Here is a 19,449-nt window from a genome sequence, read left to right as displayed (position 1 = left end):
GTTTTCCCAGCACCACTTATTGAACAGGCTGTCCTTTCTCCACTGTACATTCCTGCCTCCTTTATCAAAGATAAGGTGACCGTATGTGCGTGGGTTTATGTCTGGGCTTTCTATCCTGTTCCATTGATCTATCTTTCTGTTTTTGTGCCAGTACCACACTGTCTTGATTACTGTAGCTTTGTAGTATAGTCTGAAGTCAGGGAGCCTCATTCCTCCACCTCCGTTTTTCTTTCTCAAGATTGCTTTGGGTATTCGGGGTCTTTGGTGTTTCCATAAAAATTGTGAAATTTTTGCTCTAGTTCTGTGAAAAATGCCACTGGTAGTTTGATAGGGATTGTATTGAATCTGCAGATTGTTTGGGTAATAGTCATTTTCACAATGTTGGTTCTTCCAATCCAAGAACATGGTATATCTCTCCATCTATTTGTATCATTTTTAATTTCTTTCATCAGTGTCCTATAGTTTTCTGCATACAGGTCTATTGTCCCCTTAGGTAGGTTTATCCTATATATTTTATTCTTTTTGTTGCAATGGTAAATGGGAGTGTTTTCTTGATTTCACTTTCAGATTTTTCACCATTAGTGTATAGGAATGCTAGAGATTTCTGTGCATTAATTTTGTATCCTGCTACTTTACCAAATTCATTGAGTAGCTCTAGTAGTTATCTCATAGCATCTTTAGGATTCTCTATGCATTGTATCATGTCATCTGCAAACAGTGAGAGCTTAATTTCTTCTTTTCCAATTTGGATTCCTTTTATTTCTTTTTCTTCTCTGATTGCTGTGGTAAGAACTTCCAAAACTATATTGAATAAGAGTGGTAAGAGTGGGCAACCTTGTCTTTTTCCTGATCTTAGTGGAAATCCTTTCATTTTTTTCACCACTGATGTTGGCTGTGAGTTTGTCATATATGGCCCGTATTATGTTGAGGAAAGTTCCCTCTATGCCTACTTTCTGGAGGATTTTTATCATAAATCGGTGTTGAATTTTGTCAGAAGCTTTCTCTGCGTCTATTAAGATGATGGTTTTTCTTTTCTTATGGTTTTTCTCCTTCAATTTGTTAATATGCTGTATCACATTGATTGATTTGCGTATATTAAAGAATGCTTGCATTCCTGGAATAAATCCCACTTGATCATGGTGTATGATCCTTTTAATGTGCTGTTGCGTTCTGTTTGCTAGTACTTTCTTGAACATTTTTGCATCTATGTTTATCAGTGACATCTTTCTTGGTGACATCCTTGTCTGGTTTTCATATCAGGGTGATGGTGGCCTCATAGAATGAGAATGGGAGTGTTCCTCCCTCTGCTATATTTTGGGAAAGTTTGAGAAGGATAGGTCTTAGCTCTTCTCTAAATATTTGAAAGAATTAGTCTGTGAAGCCATCCGGTCCTGGACTTTTGTTTGTTGGAAGATTTTTAATCACAGTTTCAATTTCAGTGCTTGTGATTGGTCTGTTCATATTTTCTATTTCTTCCTGATTCAGTCTTGGCACGTTGTGCATGTCTAAGTATTTGTCCATTTCTTCCAGGTTGTCCATTGTATTGGCATAGAGTTGCTTGTAGTAATCTCTCATGATCTTTTGTATTTCTGCAGTGTCAGTTGTTACTTCCCCTTTTTCATTTCTAATTGTATTGATTTGAGTCTTCTCCCTTTTCTTCTTGATGACTCTGGCTACCGGTTTATCAATTTGGTTTATCTTCTCAAAGAACCAGCTTTTAGTTTTATTGATCTTTGCTATTGTTTCCTTCATTTCTTTTTCATTTATTTTTGATCTGATTGTTATGATTTCTTTCCTTCTGCTAACTTTGGGGGTTTTCTTATTCTTCTTTCTATAATTGCTTTAGGTGCAAGGTTAGGTTGTTTATTTGAGATATTTCCTGCTTCCTAAGGTGGGCTTATATTGCTATAAATTTCCCTCTTAGAACTGCTTTTGCTGCATCCCATGGGTTATGGGTCATTGTGTCTCCATTGTCATTTGTTTCTAGGTATTTTTTGATTTCCTCTTTGATTTCTTCAGTGATCACTTCGTTATTGAGTAGTGTATTCTTTAACCTCCATGGGTTTGTATTTTTTTACAGATCTTTTCCTGTAATTGATACCTAGTCTCATAGCGTTGTGGTCGGAAAAGATACTTGATACAATTTCAATTCTCTTAAATTTACTGAAGCTTGATTTGTGACCCAAGATATGATCTATCCTGGAGAATGTTCCATGAGCACTTGAGAAAAGTGTGTATTCTGTTGTTTTTGGATGGAATGTCCTATAAATATCAATTAAGTCCCTCTTGTTGAATGTATCATTTAAAGTTTGTGTTTCCTTATTCATTTTCATTTTGGATGATCTGTCCATTGGTGAAAGTGGGGTGTTAAAGTCCCCTACTATGAATGTGTTACTGGCAATTTCCCCTTTTATGGCTGTTAGTAATCACCTTATGTATTGAGGTGCTCTTATTTTGGGTGCATAAATATTTACTATTGTTATATTTTCTTCTTGGACCAATTCCTTGATCATTATGTAGTGTCCTTCTTTGTCTCTTCTAATAGTCTTTATTTTAAAGCTTATTTTGTCTGATATGACAATTGCTACTCCAGCTTTCTTTTGGTTTCCATTTGCATGGAATATCTTTTTCCATCCCCTCACTTTCAGTCTGTATGTGTCTCGATGTCTGAAGTGTGTCTCCTGTAAACAGCTTATATATGGGTCTTGTTTTTATATCCATTCAGCCAGTCTGTGTCTTTTGGTGGGAGCATTTAATCCATTTACATTTAAGGTTATTATCGATATGTATGTTCCTATTCCCATTCTCTTAATTGTTTTGGGTTTGTTATTGTAGGTCTTTTCCTTCTCTTGTGTTTCTTGACTTGAGAAGATCCTTTAACATTTGTTGTGAAGCTGGTTTGGTGGCGCTGAACTCTCTCAGCTTTTGCTTTCTGTAAAGTTTTTTATTTCTCCATCAAATATGAATGAGATCCTTGCTGGTAGAATAACCTTGGTTGTAGTTTTTTCTCCTTCATCACTTTAAATATGTCCTGCCTGTCCCTTCTGGCTTGCAGAGATTCTGCTGGAAGATCACCTGTTAACTTTATGGGGATTCCCTTGTGTGTTATTTGTTGTTATTCCCTTGCTGCTTTTAATATGTTTTCTTTGTATTTAATTTTTGACAGTTTGATTAATATGTGTCTTGGCATATTTCTCCTTGGATTTATCCTATATGGGACTCTCTGTGCTTCCTGGACTTGAATAATTATTTCCTTTTCCATAGTAGGGAAGTTTTCAACTATAATCTCTTCAAATATTTCCTCAGACCCTTTCTGTTTCTCTTCTTCTTCTGGAACCCCTGTAATTAGAATGTTGGTGCATTTAGTGTTTTCCCAGAAGTTTCTGAGACCGTCCCAGTTCTTTTCATTTTTTTCTTTATTCTGCTCCACAGTAGTGAATTCCACTATTTTATCTTTCAGGTCACTTATCCAGTCTTCTGCCTCAGTTATTCTGCTGTTGATCCCATCTAGTGTATTTTTAATTTTATTTATTGTGTTGTTCATCACTGCTTGTTTCATCTTTAGTTCCTCTAGGTTCTTGTGAAATGTTTCTTGCATTTTCTCTATTCTATTTCCAAGATTTTGGATCATCTTTATTATCATTATTCTGAATTCTTTTTCAGGTAGACTGCCTATTTCCTCTTCATTTGTTAGGTCTGGTGGGTTTTTATCTTGCTCCTTCATCTGCTGTGTGTTTATCTGTCTTATTTTGCTTATCTTACTGTGTTTGGGGTCTCCGTTTTGCAGGCTGCAGGTTTGTAGTTCCTGTTGTTTTTTGTGTCTGTCCCCAGTGGCTACAGGTGGTTCAGTGGGTTGTGAAGGCTTCCTGGTGGAGGGGACTAGTGCCTGTGTTCTGGTGGATGAGGATGAATCTTGTCTTTCTGGTGGGCAGGTCCACGTCTGGTGGTGCGGTTTGGGGTGTCTGGGACTATTATGATTTTAGGCAGCCTCTCTGCTAATGGGTGGGGTTGTGTTCCTGTCTTGCTAGTTGTTTGGCATAGGGTGTCCAGCAGTGTAGCTTGCTGGTCGTTGAGTGAAGCTGGATGCTGACGTTGAGATGGAGATCTCTGGGAGATCTTTGCCATTTGATATTAGGTGGACCTGTGAGGTCTCTTTTGGACCAGTGTCCTAAAGTTGGTGCTCCCAACTCAGATGCACAGCACTCCTGGCTGCAGCAGCAAGAGCCTTTCATCCACACAGCTCAGAATAAAAGGGAGAAGAAAGGAAGGAAAGAAAGAAAGAAAAAAAAAGAAAGAAAGAAAAAGAAAGAAAGAAAGAAAGAAAGAAAAAGAAAGGAAGGAAGGAAGGAAGAAAATAAGAAAGAAAATAAGAAAGAGAGAGAGAAGGAAGGAAGGAAGAAAAAAGAGAGTAAGAAAGAGAAAGGAAGGAAGGATAAAATTGAAAAGATAAAATATAATAAAGGTATTAAAATAAAAAATAATTATTAAGAAAAAAAATTTTCTTAAGAAAAAAATGGACGGATAGAGCCCTAGCACAAATGGTGAAAGCAAAGCTATACAGACAAAATCTCACACAGAAGCATACACATACACACTCACAAAAACAGGGAAAGGGGGAAAAATCATAAATCTTGCTCTCAAAGTCCACCTCCTTTGGGATGATTCATTGTCTATTCAGGTATTGCTCAGATGCAGGGTATATCAAGTTGATTGTGGAGCTTTAATCCGCTGCTCCTGAGGCTGCTGGGAGAGATTTCCCTTTCTCTTCTTTGTTCGCACAGCTCCCAGGGGCTCAGCTTTGGATTTGACCCCGCCTCTGCATGTAGGTCGCTGGAGGGCGTCTGTTTTTTGCTCAGACAGGACGGGGTTAAAGTAGCAGCTGCTTTGGGGGCTCTGGCTCACTCAGGCCGGGGGGAGGGAGGGTCGCGGAGTGTGGGGCGAGCCTGCAGCGGTAGAGGCCGGTGGAACGGTGGAACGTTGCACCAGCCTGAGGTGCACCGTGCGTTCTCCCGGGGAAGTTGTCCCTGGATCCTGGCACGCTGTCAGTGGCGGGCTGCACAGGCTCCCGGGAGGGGAGGTGTGGCGAGTGACCTGTGCTCACACACAGGCTTCTTGGTGGCAGCAGCAGCAGCAGTCTTAGCATCTCATGCCCATCTCTGTGGTCCGCGCTTTTAGCCGAGGCTCGCGCCCGTCTCTGGAGCTCCTTTAAGAGGCATTGTTAATCTCCTCTCCTCGCACACCAGGAAACAAAGAGGGAAGAAAAAGTCTTTTGCCTCTTCCACAGGTCCAGACGTTTTCCCAGATTCCCTCCCAGCTAGCCGTGGAGCACTAGCCCCTTCAGGGTGTGTTCACCCGCCAACCCCAGTCCTCTCCCTGCGCTCCGACTGAAGCCTGAGCCTCAGCTCCCAGCCCCCGCCCACCCCTGCGGGTGAGCAGACAAGCCTCTCGGGCTGGTGAGTGCTGGTCGGCACTGATCCTCTGTGCGGGAATCTCTCCGCTTTGCCCTCTGCACCCCTGTTGCTGTACTCTCCTCCGCAGCTCCAAAGCTTCCCCACTCCGCCACCCGCCATCTCCGCCCATGAGGGGGCTTCCTAGTGTGTGGAAACATTCCTCCTTCACAGCTCCCTCCCACTGGTGCAGGTCCCGTCCCTATTCTTCTGTCTCTGTTTTTTCTTTTTTGTTTTGCCCTACCCAGTTACGCGAGGAGTTTCTTGCCTTTTGGGAGGCCTGAGGTCTTCTGCCAGCGTTCAGTAGGTGTTCTGTAGGAGTTGTTGCACGTGTAGATGTATTTCTGATGTATCTGTGGGGAGGAAGGTGATCTCCGTGTCTTACTCTTCCGCCATCTTCCCGATTCCCCCCACATAATCTTTTAATAAAAATCCTTTGGCTCTTGCAGCAAAAGTAATTTTCCTCTTAGACACATATACAAATTTACTCTACTTATAACACTGTCTTTTTACTTGTTATCTCCCACTGTTTAGGACCTCCTTCATGGTAAACCTACTACTTTCTCTTAAAACCTTATACTTCATGAGTATCAGACATTTACAGACATGCTAAATAAAATCATGTTTATTACACTAATATGAAAATGTTTTTAATCTTGTTTAATGTATAGACTACTTATATAGAATATACAGATTAATAACTTTATATTGTGAAATCAGTGATAACAGATCCAACTCAACTTTAAAAACTGAATTAAAAAACACAATATAAAAATAACTATTTTGAAGTATACAATTCAATGACATATAGTATCTTCCGAATGTTGTGCACCCATCACCTCTCTAGTTCTCAAACATTTTCATCACCCTATAAATAGTATATGCCCTTTAAATAGTACTCCCAATCGCTCCTCTTCCAGGTCCTGGCAGCAATTAACCTGATTTCTGTCTTCATGGCTATGCTTCTTTTGTATACAAGTTCTGCACATATTTCAGTTCCAAACTGACAGAGCTATTTATCATTTGTTTTGCTTTACTCATTTTTTGCATCGTCCATTTACCAGGCCATATGCTACTCTAACCAAGCGGAACCCTATGGGGTCTTCCTGGAACAGACAACCCTCCCCCCGCCCCTCAGTGTCCCCTGCCTGCCTCTTGCCTCTAGAAAACTTTCACCTCCTAGACCTTCCCCAAGTTCCAAAGAGCAAATTTAATCAGAGAAGTGAGAATAATATGGAAACAAAGGAAAACAGTAAAGCAAGACAGAAATAATAATAGCTTAGCCATTAAACAAAGTGAAGGACATTTAGTTCCTCCTCCAGGGCTATAGATAATATTCTGACCCATGTCCTGTGAGCTGTTTTGCAGGTACTGAAACCTCCACCAGGTGGGAGAAGTTAACTTCATGCTGCCCACAAGCACGTAGACCCCAGACCAGTTAGAACCAGAAGCTTGATGATGCCGACTCCCAATTACCTCACCACCAGCCAATCAGAAGAATGTCCACGAGCTGATCACACACCCCACATACTAAAAAAAGCATAATTTAAAGGACTATCTCCAACCTAGCTGAAATAACCCTTATTGAGCATTCTTAAGTACCTCATGCACAAAGACACTGAAGGGAATTAACCCTTAAATTCATATTTCCCACTTAAGAAGGGCCTTTGCATTGGACTGGTCAATAGAAAGGACTGCTGACTCCCAACAACATTCATACCATGAGAAGAAGACAACAGCAATGGTAGGCAGCTGACACAAGAAACTGGGCCAGGCCTGTAAGACCCATCCTATGAATTCAACTGTACTGTTTACCAAATATTTGTCTCCCTATCAACTTTGAAAGTTATTGTTCTACTATAATTTTGTTACCCTCAGTGTTTAAAACAGGAAAATAATTCTCTAATGGAGTTTTCACGGAGTATAACTGCTCACGATGTGTAACACTGATTGCTTTAAATTTATTGCTGGAAGCACGGGTACAGTGCTTATGTGACAACTGGGTATGATTGATAAAATGTATACCCTATAAAATGTTTCCCCATTAACACACTTCTGAACACGTTTGTGATATCTGATTAGTTTTCCCCCAATGTGGATAACTAGGCCAATATGAAGGAGGTCTAGCACCAAGGGACATGATCTGGACCTGGGGCAGGCAGCTCAAACAACCCAGCAACGACGGACAGATATTTTGATCATCAATGCTTTTTCCTGAAAGATTTGCAATCAAAAGGGGGAAATGATGGAGGAAATGTTCACATATTCAGGTAATGTGACTCTGGCTTATACATGATTGAATATGAAATTTAAGCTAACTGAAATATCCTGTTTGTGGCCTATAAAACATGCACTGTGCATTGGTTTTAGCCATTAATGGAAGATACACTTAAAAATCAGAATGGAGTAACTGTGGTTCAAGCCTCCAAAATGGAGCTGGGTGCCCACTGTTGACGTGAGTTCAGACATGTTCTTATACTACTGAGAACCTGAGTTTCCTAAACTTTATCAAATGTAAGGACACTACCAGCCTTTCTCAAAACAGTATCTGTTAGCAGCTGCCAGCTGCAACCTTCTGGTCTCAAGGTCTCTTCATAACTGTGAAACCCATCTCCTACTTTAGAAATAGTAGTGGCAAATGAGCCAACTCAAGATAGAGCCTCCCAGCAAAAGGCGCTAGATTATTCAGCCAGAATACTATGAGCTAATAAAATTGCTTTAAATTACATTGTGGCAAAAAAAGAAGAGAGAGAGAGAGTGACACAGAGAGAGATACTAGTGGCCAATAGCTCCTATTATGTATAAAAACCCTGGAAAAATGAAAAACCCAAATATAGAATAATTTAAAAGCTTACTTGGTTACTGCATATATTTAAAGAGGAAACACTCCAAAGCTTAGTTTTTCTGGTTGCATCTAAAATTAGAGGACTCTTTTTGATCATTATCCTCATTGTAATATGTTGGCTAATTTTCAAATGTGTGTCCAGGTGCTGTAACAAAACAATCAAAGAGAGAAGTAACGTTCTCATACTACAAAATATCGATGCTAAACTTGAAACTCAACATTATTACCAGCTCTGTGTCCATTCCCAAATTAGGCAGGTCTATGCTCCATTTCATTAGGTGGTAGCCAAAGTGGTTGTTGCCCCATTCCCTCAAAGAGTTCAGGAAAATTGAAACAGAAATGGAAACTAAAACTGAGTTCTTCTGCCATGTTTATAATTAACCTCTCTATCCAAAACTTTATTCCCTTTCTTTTTCTCTACCTGTCCCTCAAGACTGAGGGGTATCAAAAAAAAGGGGGGCATTGTAACTATGGAGGCTTCCTGGAATAGACACTCCCCACAATGTCCTCTGCCTGCCCTTGTCTGTAGAAAAACTTTACCCTCCTTGACCTTCCTCAAGTTCCAAAGAGCAAATTTAATCAGAGAAGTCAGAATACGCAGAGAGGCAAACAGTGAAGCAAAACAGAAATAATAATAGTTTAGCCATTAAACAAAGTGAAGGACCTTTAGTTCCTCCTCCAGGGCTATAAATCATATTCTGAGCCATGCCCTTTGAGCTGTTTTGCAGATACTGAAACCCCCACCAGGTGGGAGAAGTTAACTTCATGCTGTCCACAAGCACACACACTGCAGACTGGTTGGAACCAGAAGGTTGATGACGCTGACTCACAATGACCTCACCACCAACCAATCAGAAGAATGTCTATGAGCTGATCATGCAACCCACAACCCACCCCCCTCACCCTGTCTTTAAAAACCTTTCCCTGAAAGCCTGCAGGGAGTTCAGGCCTTTTGAGCACTAGCTGCCTGGACTCCTTGCTTGGCACCTGCAATAAAGGCTACACTTACCTTCACCACAACCGGGTGTAAGTAGATTGGCTTTACTGCACACAGGCGAGCAGACCGAAGTGTGGCTTGGGAACACTACTGGCGCTAAGAGTATGTGTGTAGAAGGGAGAGAAATCACTTTTATTTCAGAAACGAAATGGATTTATTTATGTGATGTGTTTATTTAAGACTCTTTAGGAATGAGATTTTGCAGATCTCATTTTTTTAAGTTACTGTTTAAGTAAGCAGCCCATATCTTACTTTACCTGGATAAATTTCATAGAGAAGTAAACACTGGCTGAATGTTACACTTTAATTGCTAGGAGACCAGTCATCTTGTGGTGTCACAGCTACTCAGGTTGAGAACCACTGTGATGGTCTAGACGGTTTATCTGTGTAGGTCTGCCAAAGCAGCATGTGAACTCGCAGGGTTGAAAAACAAGGTGAGAAAAGTAGCTGAAGAAAATTTTATTTGAGATGGCACATATTTCTTCTGAAATTCAAGATGTGTCTCCTACAGATGTGCCAATTGCTCCAGAAACCTCCATTAAATCTCCCATTGTGGGGTCACACATTCACCGGGGACTCAGTCTTGAGATCTATGATTGAATAAAATGAATTTCAGGCTCTGTCCGAAGGATCCTTGATTAAAAGACCATGTTACATGTTTTGTGTCTCCAAACAAGAGGAAGATAATGATTTTCTTTCTCTGACCTTTCCCAGAAAACTTTGGATGTATAGGAATTTTGTAACAAAGAGCAGGTAGTTAGAATGTCAAAAGATTACAGTTAATTAAAGAAAACCAGACATCTCTCGTGAATGAATTTAGCACTTTTCTACGTATGGGAAGATACAACAGCCTAGGTTCATTGAAAGCATTCGTTTGATATGCACCTTAGCTATCTAGGGTCAGAATCATGTTCTTTCCCATCCTGAGTCCCCTCTGGGTGCACCACTGGGGGCGGCTGTAGTGGCTGAGGGCTTGATGGTGGGCTTCCTGTTTTTATCTTGAGTTCCTTCTGGGTTCACCTTCAGGGACAGCTGCAGTGGCTGATGGCTTGAGGGCCACAAAATCCTTTGTTTACTGATCTGGCTGGCAACACTCTTACTTCACAGTGTGCTCTTCTCTCTATTCCCTCAGGAAAACAGACTGTATGTAGAGACCATTCTTAATCCTGATCACAATACCACCATGGGCGTCTACCTCAGCAAGACCTAAAGTGGTCCTGCTAGCAGTCTGCATGTATAAAGTTTGGCCTGCAAACTTCTTTAGTTTTGCTAAATAAACTAGAGCACCCAACACCCTTTGAACTGCTGTACATCCTCTGACCTCAAAGTCCTTCCTCATACACCAAACACAACGAGAATGAAAGGGACAGCACATCTACAGAGAATGAGTACACAGGGACTCATCAGTTAAAATATCCTCCAGCTTCCAATTTCTGGTTATGGTGGGCAAGGCTTTTTTGGATCAAACTTCCTGCTTTTGAAAAAAACTACAAGCAATGTATGAAAACATTTCTTATGAGGGAGGTCCCTGGTGGTCTAGTGCTTAGGAACCAACACTTTCACACTTTCTGGGCCTATAGGCACAGGTTTAATCCCTGGTGGAAGAACTAAGATCCCGCCAAGCAGTGTGGCCAAAAAGAAAAAAGAAGAAAAAAACTTACCAATTCTCCTAAAAGGACCTAAGGGGTGAGAAGACAGAAAGGAAATTCCAGACTCAAAACCAGGAGCAAAAAGAACTCAGAGCAAGGTAATTAACTTCTCCTTCTTTCATAAAGGCTATCAGCTTTCTTTTTTTTCTTTTTCTTTCTTTTTTTGCGGCACGTGGGCCTCTCACTGCTGTGGCCCCTCCCGCTGCGGAGCACAGGCTCCGGATGCACAGGCCCAGTGTCCATGGCCCACAGGCCTAGCTGCTCCGTGGCATGCGGGGCCCTCCCGGACCGGGGCATGAACCCACATCCTCTGCATCGGCAGGCAGACTCTCAACCACTGCGCCACCAGGGAAGCCCTATCAGCTTTCTTTTTGATGACCTCTTAAGGAAACAGGAATAGAAATCAAAGCCCAAAGTTAAGTCTCAGGGTAAAGTTCAGTCTAATAGGAGACCCTGCCCACAACTAGCTGGGCCCCAAAGGGCCATAGCCTCACAAACAGCTGAGCTGAAAACAATCCCATCTTCCTTAAAACTTAAAAACAAATGAATTTCACACTGCCTGGTCAGCACAGGGAATCTCAAGCCTTGATCAAGGGGATTTCAGGCTGACAGACACCCCAGAGACCAGAGAGATCAGAATGCACATTATCTAAGAAGGAAGCCATTGTCCTAGGCCTCTTAATATTCTTACTAATTATATTTTGCATACACTGTCCAGCACAGATGGAACTAAGACAGCATGATAAAGAACCAGCACCCGCAGAAGTCAGGCTCAAACAGACTTCAGAATTTGGAACTTCACTGAAAGTATCTACAAGGATAAAAGACAATCTTGGCAAAGCGACCAAGCAGATTTGAAAAACAATCAAGAAGAACTTTTAGGAATGAAAAATGCAGTAGCTGAAATTAAAAACCAAATAGAATGGGTTTAAAGAATGTATTTACATTCAGTTGAAGAGCAAATTAGAAAAATGGTGGATGATGAGAAAAAGTTGCTCTAAACTCACCACGGAAAGACAAAAAGGTGAAAAACAGAAGTATGGATGAACGTGACTAATGTGGAAAGACCTAACACAGGCTAAATCCAAGTCCCAGAAAAGAGTGGAGAGAGGAAGGAAAACCTAATTTTCCAGAACATGGCCAGAAACCATTCAAGCTCCAAGAAGTTAAAGAGGAGAGGGGTGTGGTATTCTCAAGACCTATTTTCCCAGAAGAGGAGAAACAATTTTGAACTTTGGTGGTTTCAATATGCATGCTACAATTTCTACAGTTACCTTTTAAATAGCAGTATCAGAAATGGCTAACATTTAAAATCATTGAGGAAACATAACTACCGTATGACCCAGCAATCCCACTACTGGGCATATACCCTGAGAAAACCATAATTCAAAGAGTCATGTACCAAAATGTTCATTGCAGCTCTATTTAAAATAGCCAGGACATGGAAACAAGCTAAGTGTCCATCATCAGATGAATGCATAAAGAAGATGTGGCACATATATACAATGGAATATTACTCAGCCATAAAAAGAAACGAAATTGAGCTATCAGTAATGAGGTGGATAGACCTAGAGTCTGTCATACAGAGTGAAGTCAGTCAGAAAGAGAAAGACAAATACCGTATGCTAACACATATATATGGAATTTAAGAAAAGAAAGTGTTGTGAACAACCTAGGGGTACGACAGGAATAAAGACACAGACCTAATCGAGAACGGACTTGAGGATATGGGGAGGGGGAAAGGCAAGCTGTGACAAAGTGAGAGAGAGGCATGGACATATACACACTACCAAACATAAGGTAGATAGCTAGTGGGAAGCAGCCGCATAGCACAGGGAGATCAGCTCAGTGCTTTGTGACCGCCAGGAGGGGTGGGATAGGGAGGGTGTGAGGGAGGGAGACGCAAGAGGAAAGAGATATGGGAACATATGTATATGTATAACTAATTCACTTTGTTATAAAGCAGAAACTAACACACCATTGTAAAGCAATTATACTCCAATAAAGATGTAAAAAAAAAAAGTTTTGGTTATAGACAGTGCTGATGGTTATGCAACACTGTGACTGTATTTAATGCCACTGAACTGTATATTTATAAATGGTGAAAATAAATATGCTTTATGTGTATTTTACCACAATACCAAAAGAGGAATATAAAAAATTTTTTAAAAAGTTGGAACATTACAAAATAATCAATCCAGGAAAGCTATGAAAGGGAAAGGGAGTGGGGGAAATAGCTGTACACAGAAGAGGCAGGACAAGCAGAAAGCACCATAAAAAGTGATACATATATGTGTGTGTGTGTGTGTGTGTGTGTGTGTATATATATATATACACACATATAAATATATATCTCAAACCTTAAATGGGCCACACAAAAAGCCAGCATCAAAAAATAAAATACAGGTCAGGTTTACCTACGATCTACAGATATCAAATATCTGGAAAGAAACTGATACGCTGCATGAATGCTAAACAAAAGGATGCTATAAGAGGTGAACTACCAGGGAGATACTGTATTTTAAATTTGTGTGTTCTAACAAGCTTCAAGTAGATACTGCAAAAACTGACAAATATAAAAGGACATATAAAGAATATCACACCCAACATTCCTGGACCCTATATCTAATTAAGCACCAAGACTGTCTCCACCATGCCAACCTTCTAGTGGGTCAAGCATGAGCTTTGAACTTGTTTCTACTATCATGAAAGAAATTACTGGAAATACAGTTTGGTAGAAAGAATGGCAGATCAGGATCAAGAACCCACTTCCTTAGATGAAACCTATTTTAAAATTTTATTATTAAAATTAAATAAATTTAATTTATTAAATTAATAATAAATTTAATTGGATCTTTGTTGCTGCGCACAGGCTTTCTCTAGTTGTGGCGAGCGGGGGCTACTCTTCGTTGTGGTGCACGGGCTTCTCGTTGCAGTGGCTTCTCTTGTTGCGGAGCATGGGCTCTAGGCCCGCAGGCTTCAGTAGTTGCAGCACACCAGCTCAGAAGTTATGACACATTGGCCCTAGAGCACACAGGCTTCAGTAGTTGTGGCGCATGGGCTTAGTTACTCCAGGGCATGTGGCATCTTCCCAGCCCAGGGATCAAACCCGTGTACCCTGCATCGGCAGGCAGATTTTTAACCACTGTGCCATCAGAGAAGTCCTGAAACTTTTTTGATTATACTTTTCCATACTGTTTTCTTCACTTCTGATCCAATCAAATTGGTCTTACATAGTCAAAGGATGTGGATGAACAGGGAAAAAAAAGAGGAACACAACCTCATACTGCAAACAGAAGCAAACAAGCCTATCCAACAACACGCTGTTAACTAAGCATAGAGAAAATGGTGAGTAGTAAAGAGACTTCTAGTCTTTGCCTTCCTCAGCCCCAAGAGGTGACCTCTTAGCTCTTAGAACATCCAGCCTGGTAACAGTGTTTCTGGTGACCTGGGGGCTTCCGGCTACACTTGACAGTCTAACAGTGTGATATATGGTAGGGACTTGGGGCCATTGGGTATTAGCTCTACCACTGAAGGGACCAGAGGCTAGGATCAGCCACAGGGGTGGTCAGCCACATGGCTGAGCCCCAATAAAAACTCTGGACACTAAGGCTTGGGTGGGTCTGTCTGGTTGACCAAACTTCATGTCTGCTGTCACACGTCACAGCCAGGAATACTTAGCAATATCCATGACTTCACTGGGAGAAGACAATTGGAAGGTTTGTGTGTGTAGCTTTCCTAGACCCTGCCCTACTGCACCTCTTCCCTTGGCTGACTTTAATCGGTATCCTTTCCCTATAATAAATTGTAACCGTGAGCGTAACAGCCTTCAGTGGGTATTGCAAGTTGTTCTAAAGTGTTATTAAATCCGGGTGTGGTTTGGGGAACCCTCCCACCCACAAACTTGCAAGTGGTATCAGATATCAGGGTGTGGTATTGAGGATGACAATCTAACACTGCCACTGCTCGTAATCTACCAATACCACGTTAGTAATACCAGGAATATAATTCCAGGGTCAAAAAGAACTACAAAAACACCTTTGTCTCCACTCAGTGGATTTCTTGTCCCTAGGAAAACTGGCTTTGCAATTTTCATGTTATTTTATGTGTACTGTTTATAAAACTAAGTAACTTAATTAATACCAGGAGTTTCATCACAAGAGAAAGAGATACAGATATATGTAAAACAAAGTTAAGTTGGGGGGAAAATCTGTAAAGTTAAATTTTAACTGGAAATTTAATTTAATAAATAACGTTTACTTTAATTGGAAATAGGACATACAATTCAACTTCAAAAATTATTTTCAAAGGATTGCAAAAGTTGAGAAAATAAGAATAACGAGTCCCCATGTACGCACCCCCAGCTTCAACATTTTCTAACCCACGGCCAGCCTTGATTCATCTTTACCTAAGCAGTCCTGCACTGGGTCATTCTGAAACAAATGCCCAGCCACAGATCATTTGAACCTGAAATATTCTGGTACTCCTCTCTAAAAGGCAAGCAACTGCATCGGACTGCTAGGTTTCTTAGTCTCTTCCGATTTATGCTCTCCTCTCTCTTTTCAACCACGTTTGAGTCTGTTCTCCTTTTTGACAAGAATTCCTCACGAGAGGTATCGTGTACTGCCACTGGGAGGCACATCATGTCTGGTTATCTGTTTTGTTGTCATGTTGAAATCAAGCAACAGGTTTAGGTGTCATAAGCGTGACCCCCAACACTAATATCCACTTGCAATGTTTTCACTTAAGGAAAAGAACTTTGACATCAATGAAGTATTCTGGTCTACAATTTCCAGGTGAGTAGTAAATAATCAGGAGTGCAGGTAGCACAGGTGCAAAGTCCTTATGGTGAAATAATACTTGAACAATCCCAGACTGTGGAGTACTGAATTAGACAGGAAGCCTGCACTCTTTAAAATTCAAAACAGGGAGGCAAACTCAGGTTAAAAGAGTCCCAAAGAGACACTACAGAAAACTGTGTGTGAGAACATTGGCTGGTCCTTGGATCCACGTGGGGAAGGGAACACAGGCACAGGAAAAGAAAGAAAGAATATAAAAGCAATAGAACAAGATGTTAACAATCATTTGCAGGTAGGCAGAAAATAAGCTGCCATCGGTTATTTGTCCTATTTTTTCAGTCTTTCTATATTTTGTGGTATTTTTGTTAAAACCAGTTGGGGAAAATATTGTACTTCATTAGCACATCAGATACCAGCTAACACTGGATGTGAACCTCTGTCAGAGGAATCTGAGGAGTGGAGAGGGGAAACAACTCTGCAGAGAAACATTTCATCAACACTAGGTTAAGGTTATTCGGACACCTTTAGCCCTTTACCTCAAGGAACTCACCTAAAGTCATCAGAGTCGAAACACAAAGTTTCCCTCTCGTGGCCAACTGTAGTTTATATAGCTAACCTGCAGAGACTGGGCTGATGGATGCAGCCCAAAGGGAAGTCTCACAACTGTTTAGCGTCAAGTTCAAGAGACCGTCTGGCAACTTCTCGTCCTAAATGTGTGGACTGGGATGAGAATGGGACTCAAGGAGAACATCTCTGCCAGAAGCAACCGTCACTTATCTCTCTGACTTCCACATTGCAGTTCTATCTAATCAAGGTAGGGTACAAGTAAAATAGAAGGAGCAACAGGAAAAAGGAAGAAAGAGAGAGAAGGTTGGGAGGGAAGAAAGGAAACAAATACTTACCTGTGTCCAATTTGATAAAGTTGGGTATCTTGCCAGTCCCTAAATCAATCAGTACTGTGTCGTTCACCTTGATGAGACAACCTGGGTATTGAACGGTACAAGCATATGAGTTACCAAGTGCAGGATTCCCTTTGTACCCACAGTTAACTTCCTCACTTCGTGTACTATCTCACACAGCAAAGAAAACCGATATAAAGTGTAAAAGCAAAGCCAACTGAAACCACCACCTAATTATTATCCCATCTGCATGATCAGATCCCCCAGATGGCTGTCCTCTTGCTCTCTGTACATCCCCTGCTGGACCAGTGCCTGCTTCGCCTACACCCTACTCACATGATTGACTTTGTCCTACATACCTGCCCCTGCCCCAGCTAGTGATTGCTGTAGCTTTAGATCAGAACACCTTTACCAGGATAGCTTAACAAAGGGGCAGTGAGGGTGTGCCCCTCTACTAGTTTCCCTGGTAACTAATGAGCCAACCTGGTGTCAATTCCACCTATAACTGGTAACCTTCCCCCTACCCCAGGAGTCCTGCCTGCTGTGAGCTGCACATAATGGGGTGTTGCTCCAGGACCTTGCTTAGATGTGTAAGCCCCGCCCCCAGCCATTAAACCACTGATGTCTACCTTGCTGACCCCAGGCTCTTTCTTTGGTCTTAAAGCTGGGCAAGTGCAGGGTTTGCAGGCCTAGGGCTTGCAGGCCTCTGGCCTGCAGCCCAAGAGTGAGACAAAGGAAATCTCACAGGGATGAAAGATTCAGGATATATAAAATTTAAAAAATAATAAAGTAAGATAAAATAAAGTAAGGTCAATAGAACGCTATGATAGTTTGATTTAAAATAAGAAATATGTTACTTTGGTCTTCATCCAAGGTTCTTCCTAACACAGAAATCAGTGAAAAGGTGAAATCAATGTCTTTTTTTATTCCTAACAAGCTTTTCAACCATGAGTTTAATTTAATGAGGAGACTTTTGGAAAACCCTGGATTACTATAGGATGGCAGCTGAAATATTTACAGACAAAATGATATTGTGTGTGGGATTTGCTTCCAAATATGAGGAGAAGTGAATGGAAGTGTAAGAGAAACAAATTTGGCCATGACTGATCCATGATGAAATTTGGTCAGAGGACCATAGGGATTTATTTTACTATTTTTATACATTTATAGTTCTCCAAAACTTAAAAGGAATTTTAAAATATATTTCCACTCTGTTTTAAGAACTCTAATTTTAAGAAATACTTTCAAACAATACAAATCGGAGGAAATGGTGACATAAGCAAAGAGAGGAATATTGATTATTACTTATTCCCACAACAGAAGAATATTTATTTAAGGAGTTTTCAACCGAAGTTTGACAACTCAGTGATCATAGGAAGAAAAAATTAGTTTACTTGTAGCTCTGTTTTAAAAGAAGCTGGTGGCAGCATTTTGACAGTTTCTTGAAAAGGGATATCAACATTTGCAATCTACCTCTGACTACCCTGAGTAAGACTGCCAATAAAATAGGGCAGTTTTCTTAATGACAAAGGAAACATATAAACATATTATGTCATACAGTTTATGATGCTCCCACGACGTCAGGAATTTATTCTAGGGCCTACAATAGTGCCAGGTAAGTAGCAGGTGTTCAGTAAATATGTTTTATTAATAAAGGAATGAATACATGAAAAAACATACGAATGACTGAGTTCTAAATTTTAATTGAGGAAGATATAGTATATCACTTCATCATGGGGACACAAAACTTAAGGATATACAAAGATAAACATAAGGCAACAGGACTTAACTTTTCGTTCATGTGGGATATGCTCCTGACAGTCTTAATTGATCAGAAGTTGCAAAATCAAGCCCACCATCTGCTCCACCACAGCCTCTAACACAGACCATTTGTCTTTTCCAGCATGAACAATGAACACTCAAAAAGGGGTCCTCCACAGGCAGCACAGAACTTTTCTTCATTGGTCTCGATTTTACTTCCTTACTATGATCTTATAAAAGCAATCACATGCAAGGCAGAGCATGGAGAAGTAAAACAGAGAAGTGGCAAATGTAAGAGGCCACTGCACGGCCATAGAAGCTGCATTTGGCTAAGATGGGATTTAAAACAACAAAAATCCCCCAGCTCTCTATCAGGGAAACACTTCCAAATGGAAATCTGTTTGAGCTGGGGATAGAGGGTGGAGAGGGGTATGTTATTCAGTGTTATTCAAAAGCACCTGTCTGGGGCATTTCTATGCTGGCACAGCTGCTAAGAAGAAGCACAGAGAAAATGCATTCTGCAAGCCTCCCCACATGAATGGAGACTGTACCTCAGATATAAATAACTTGCCATTTGCATCCTCTAGAGTCCCGTGGTAGACAGTTCTTTGTTTGATTTTAAAGTTTCAAATAGCTCAGGGAAGTTAGAGAGGGCCTAACTGTCCTCACTTGCGTACCCATGCTGTCTGCTTGGCTGCTAATTCTACTAAGGAATGTTTTGTGAGTCTCTACTTCCACTGCCAGTACATACACTAAGAAATTGACGAGGGAAAAAAAATCAAAACAAAGATTAGAAACACATAGCAACAGATGGCAACTGTGAATAGCATAAAGTTTTCAGTCTTAGTACTACTTACAAACTCTATTGTCCATATTTTCAACGGAAAAGAGGGAGAAGAAAGCTACAGGAAGAGTTGTATGTTCTTTCTGTCTTTCTTTCTTTCACATTTTGTGACTGATCTTGTTTACTCATCCAAAGCTTCATGAAGAAGAGTGCCTTTTAAATATAGTAAGTATATATTAGGCAAAATATTTATATCACTTGGCAATTC

At 40.8% G+C, this 19,449-nt stretch overlaps 1 pseudogene; it reads right to left on the bottom strand.

Moving 5' to 3' along the window:
• Positions 1-9,833: 9,833 nt before the first annotated feature.
• The window catches only part of LOC137217900 (protein WWC3-like), a 33,826-nt pseudogene continuing 24,210 nt past the window's right edge, over positions 9,834-19,449 (bottom strand).

This window comes from Pseudorca crassidens, chromosome Y, assembly GCF_039906515.1.
Source record: "Pseudorca crassidens isolate mPseCra1 chromosome Y, mPseCra1.hap1, whole genome shotgun sequence".
NCBI lineage: Eukaryota > Metazoa > Chordata > Mammalia > Artiodactyla > Delphinidae > Pseudorca > Pseudorca crassidens.
This window is presented reverse-complemented; position numbering and strand designations above follow the sequence as displayed.